The following is a 6,000-nucleotide window of genomic DNA, read 5'->3' on the forward strand; positions in this document are numbered from 1 at the left end:
GGAAATGGATCCAAGCACACGTAACCAACTCGATACAACAGAAAAACCGCAGCCGCCCTTGTTGTTCTTATTTTGAAATGAACCCTAAACCTGGGCACATTTGAAATTATAAATATGGTTACGTATCATTGTAAAACACATCCGTCCATTCATTCATTATTTTCTGATCTGTTTCTCCTCACAAGGGTCGCGAGAGGCATGCTGAAGCCTATCCCAGCGGTCTTCGCGCGGTAAGCAGGGTCCTCCCCGAACTGGTTGGAGTTCTTAGTCCTCAAGTATGCTCCTGACCCTTTTCCACAGTGTAGGTAGTGTCAAACGTTGCAAGTTGGTAGACCCGCTGAGCTTTAGTCAAAAGGGTTTAAGCTGCTGGGACCCCCTGGATAGGCGGCCCATGTGTGATTGACCCCGGAGACGAGACAGTAATTCCGTTTCTTTGGAGTTCCTGGCCACCAAGCCGATGATCCCTTTTGGACATTGTGGTCAGTTTCATTCACTTTGAAATCCAGGTTAGGTTCAGCGGCCTCTGCGGATGTTGCAGGTAGTGTCAAATGTTGCCAGCCGGGAGGGCAGTTGACCTTCAGTTGTGGGGGCACATTGAAGAGGTGTTCCCCGCGTGAGTGACGGAGACAAACCAAAAGTCCTGTTTCCTTGCAGTTCTTGGCCACCGAGCCATGATTGGCGCATTGTTGGACATTGTGGACGGTTTAAGTCAGTTTGAAGGCTACGTTGGGGTCACAAGCTTCTCCTTCTGTTGCAGGTGGTGTCACATTTTAAGTTGAGGGTGCCTGCTGATCTTCAGCGGGAAGGCTTCTCGTTCGATAACCCCTTTGATACGTGGCCCCTGTGAAAGGGACTGCGGACAGGCCAACGAGTCAGTCTCCACCAAGATCCGTGCCTTTTCCAGTTTGAGGTCAGCCGCCTCTCCTGTTACAGGTGGTTTCAAACGTTGCAAGTTGGGAGGCAAGTCGGAACGACCTTTCAAAAAAAAACCCGACCCTTCGAAAGATGACCCCTCGTACAAGAGTCTCCGGGGCAGAGTGAAAGGGGGCACCCTGCGTGGGGTCGTTATCACCCTTCACAGACAAATTGTGGCTACCGAGTCAGTTCGCTTGGCTCTTTGCAAATGTGGTCGGTTTAGAGGCTTCTAAAGCCAAGGGCCGTCGTGAGTTAGGCGAAGAAAATGGCCGCAAAAAAAAAGTTCAATAAAAAGAGAAAAATCCCAGCAGATCCAGTTTTTTCCAAGAGAGCCTTTATATTTTACTCCAGTGGTCCTCGGTCAAGCACTCAGGAAATATTCACTGGAAAACTGGATTCAAGACTGACCGTGGCTTTCTTCCGCGAAAGAGAAAACCCCCCCACCTTTGCCGAGAGCTGGACAGAGACGCATCAACAGCTGCGCTTTTTACGACCCTGAGCGACGTCGGCGGTTTTGAAATAGCCCGCACGTTTCTCTTTGAGTCGGAGCGCGGCGAGCAGGAATGCGCTTGAAACTCCGCCGTCCTTCTGCCGCCACATGTGTCCTCCGTGCGCGGATTCAGATGCGCGCCTCGTAAAAAAAAAAAAAAAAAAAAAAGAGCAACTCGGGGAGCTCGGGATCGAGACGGGCGCACCCCGGCGAAGGCGCGGCGCCCTGGGAGGTCGCAGTGATCCCGCCATCTGCTGCCGCAATCAGACTGGAGCACTGGACTGGCTGCACATTTGCACAAAAACACCCCTTTGGTAAATATACTCATGCTGTCCTCAAAAACACACACACACACACACACACACACACACACACACATTGGGAGAGTGGGCTGACACACATTCAGGAAGGGCTGCCTGCCAACACGAAACACACACACACACACACACACACACACAAACGCACGCGCACACACACACAGGCAGGCTCAGATTGCAGGAAGCTCTTTGCACGCAGGTCAGGCCGCAGCAGCCGGGACTAATCAGCACGATCCACCTGCAGATTGTTATGGATCGCTTAGTGCAAGTCACACGGGCGCAAGCCGACGCACGAAAGCCCCGCCGCGCACACGCACTGTGTATTGACGCCGGCCGGCCAGCCGGGCGAGCGCAGAAGCCTCGTCGACGTAGCACGATCACGAGGCTCATTTGTTGTAATTCATCACAGCTGTCTCCCTGCTGCGGCGACCATTTTTTTTTTCTTCTTGCACAATCTTCGGCACGGTGACTCGTTGAGTTGACTTTACGAATTCACCTTATTTTTGCGTCACATTACAAATCAATAGGGTTCTTCATTTGATGTGGCGCAATTATACCGACAAGGAACACATTTAAAAATATCAACCATTAACTCAATTGGACTTTTTTTCCTCAGAAACAGATTTTTTAGCATAGTATGACTTTTTTTTTTCTTAACGTACAACTTTTCATCCGAAATTCAGATTTTTCTTCTCGATCATTTCTAGTTGCACCACGACTTTTCTCCTTATAGCACAACTTGTGTTTTTTGTAATACAGTGAAACTCCTCTACAACGAAACCTACATGGGCGAAAATACCCCCTAGCGTGAAAAAATGTTCATGCACTGTTCTGCTCCCCCTACGACGAAAAGTCCCCCTGTTCCGTGATACGAAATCTTTTTCTCTGCTCTTGCCTCGCAACGAGATTCACCACAACAAAAACAAGCCTTCCGCAAAAGTCGAATCCAACATCAGCATGCCACAGCGCTGTCTACTGCTTCGTTAGGAAACGACAACAGCAACCACCACGCTGGTTTACACATGCGCAGTAGTACTTCATGTACTACTGCGCATATTTGTTTTATATTTGCGGATTTGTTTCAGACGCAGCACGAACGTTGCGTTGCTAAAATGGCGACAAAACGGACCTTTGCATACCAAGAAGTTAAGAAAAGAAAAGCTTGAAGACAGGATAATGGGAGTAAAAATGAACGATGGCGGGAGCAAAATAAGACATTATGCAAGAAATTGATGTAAGTGAAAGTAAATGGTGATCGTAAATTTCGCAATTTTTTTCCCTTTTTTTATTTCTACGCTGGCTATATGAAGTGTCAAATAAGTGTATGCTCATACTTATGCACTATTAGAATAAAAATAAAAACTACCCATTTCCGTTTTTTGTGTGTGTTCGTGTTTCCGTCTGAGATCAAATTTGCTACAGTGAAAAGTCTCCTTAAAGAGGAAAGCGCTAAATGTCCATTCAAATATAAAACAATGAGGCGATCATTTGGAGGGTAAAGTGGGTATAAGTACAAATGTCTACATTTTTTTTTCTTTCTGTAAAGCTTTTCTCTTTCGAGATGGTCTATGGCGAGGAAAAGGCTTCATGTGCAATAAAAATAGATTTCTCTATCTCTCCATATTGGGGCACCTGTTCTGATATTTTTCAGAGGTTGACATAGGCAGAAGTACAGATGTCCACGGAATATTTTGGTGATGATTGATAGCAGTTTCCTGACATTCAGTGACATGAAGCGTTTCTGCAATTACATTAAGAGTTTTAGATCGTCTCTAATTATGCCGCATTTACTTCGAGGAGAGCTCAGTGTCGCTCTCCATGTTGCGGCTTCGGCCGAGCACTACACTCAAACCGCGCAACTCTAAATTCGGACTTGCCTGTATATGCCGCAAAAACACATAAAAACGATTGCTCGGAAATCTGTGATATACAGCCGCGTGGGCGTGAACAATCAAGCGTGATATATCGTTGACAATCGAGCGGTTAAGTCTGAATACAAATGAAACAAGTTCTTGCCAAGATCAAGGGAAATGAGAATCTCCAAATGCTTCACACACATCGGTCGGAACATCGGCAGCGCTGAAAAGCTTCATCTTGTTCTTTGTTTTGAAGTCATTTACGGCGTCTAATTTTCCTCGCGGGGACTCAGCTTGAGGGTTCGTGAAAGGACATGCTGAAGAAAAACAACAACAGCGACCGCTTCCTCTTTTTTTTTTTTTTTCCTCCCTCTCCGGCGTCGCACGTGCACGGATGAGCACACAGGCCCCTCCCCCACTCCCTTTGCTCCTCCCGTGTGGAGTTAACCGGTTGTTCCCCACAGGCGCACCACGCTGAGTTAGCGCGGCCTCGCCGGGGATAATTACAGGCAGGCTCGGCGGGGCGAGCCGGGCTCCCAGCCAACGGAGAGGTAAAAGAGCGAGCGAGCGAGAGAGATGGGGCCTATAGATTAGGATTGAATCGATACCCTGCTATAGGTTCATCGATACAATCTATCAAAGGGGGTCACGGCGCAATTAATCAGGGGCGCACCTCTCCGTGTTGAGGATCATTCGGACAGACGCTGCCCGCTGCCAGGACGGGCGCATTTGAGTGACGACGCATGACAAGACATCTTTGTTTTCACAAATTTCTTTCTTGACAAAGGAACTTCCGATTTTTTTCACCGAAAGTGCAATTGATGAAAAAAAAAATTCGCAACATCTTGTGACAAGAATTCGTGAACATTATGACGCCATCTTCATTCGCATTGCCTGACTTCTTTTGTCGTAACTTTGTTTATTTTTTTCCGCTAAGACTACGACTTATTCTTACAAAATTCGGACCCCCCCCCAACCTGATTTAATGTTATTTCTTGGAAACGTACAACCTTTTAATGTAGTGACTTCAATGTAAGACTACGATTTGCGATTGTAGTTTCATATATTGTCGCGAAAAGTGTAAAATTCCGACCTTTTTCCACATATTTCATCCCAATACTACTTCACGCAACCTCGCAACTTTATTTTTGTGCCAGGAGTTTTTCTTCCTCGTAAAATTTACATTATTATAAATACACAACTTAGTTCTTGTTAACTTACAAATTTATTCTTAGACTTTTTGTGTGAAAAGTGCGACTTTATCCTTACAACCTTACGATATTTTACCCTGCGACCTTGGGATTTTATCTTACAAACAACCGTCTACTTTGTCTCACTGCACATATTTTTGCTTAAATTTACAACTATTCCTTACTGTAACATAACTATTCTTTTTTTGTAATATTGAGAGTCTTCTGTGAAGCCTTTTTCGCGAAACATTGAACACTTTGTCACATAAACTTACAATTTATTCTCAGAAAGGTAGCACTTCTCTCTCATAAGAATATGACTGTTCTCGAAAATTTACGACATTTTCATCGCCAGCTTTCGACGTTTTGCCTCATAACGTGACATTTTCTCAAAACCGACTTGTTTTTTTGTCCCGGCGTAACAATGGCAATTCCATTTTTTCTCACAACTACAATTTCCACACGAGTTTCCTTCCTCCCTTGAAAACAACCAACCGCTTTATCGCCGCGATTGCCAAGCATCCCTTTCCATTCGAAAGAAAAATTTAAAAAAAGCTTCAAAACGTCGTACAACGACGAGGAGCGGCGGTGGCTCTCGGCAGCGCAGCACAAGAAACACTTTCCCCCTCCCCCCACCGCTCCGTCACGTCAGCCCCCCCCCCCCCCCCGGCCCCCCTCCCTCCCTCCCGCGCGTCTGTCGGCCTCTGTCGAGTTCCGCTCATAACCTCGCCACCCACCCTCGCAGCTCCCCGCCTCTCCCTGCTTTCCGCTGCTGGCGGGGAACACACATACACGCTCTCTCTCACACACACACACACACACGCTTCTCTTTAGCGCTCCGCTGCGCACACACAGACACGCACACACACACTCCGGCTCGCCTCTGTCGCGGCGCACACACAATCGCGCACGCCTCTTTAGCGCTCGGCTCACGCACACATCCGCACACAAGCACGCGGACCTCTTTGGCGCTGAGCCGCGCGCGCGCACGCACACACACGCACACGCAGGCAGGCAGGCGGCGTCAATAAAAAGCCCAGCGATGTGAGGAGGCCGCCGGCGCTTCGCTTCGCTTCCACCCCCCTCCCCGCCCCTCCTCCCCGCCTCTACTCCTCCACCCCCCCGCCACTGCGATTAGCGGAGGCAGGCTGGCTGGGGAGAGGCGCCCCTCCGTTATCTGGGGCGGTGGCAGGCTGTGTGTGCGTGCGGGCGCGCGCGCGCGACGAATTTAA

This window comes from Hippocampus guttulatus, chromosome 11, assembly GCF_054856545.1.
Source record: "Hippocampus guttulatus isolate MCC_2025c chromosome 11, RoL_Hgut_1.0, whole genome shotgun sequence".
In the NCBI taxonomy this organism is placed as follows: Eukaryota; Metazoa; Chordata; class Actinopteri; order Syngnathiformes; family Syngnathidae; genus Hippocampus; species Hippocampus guttulatus.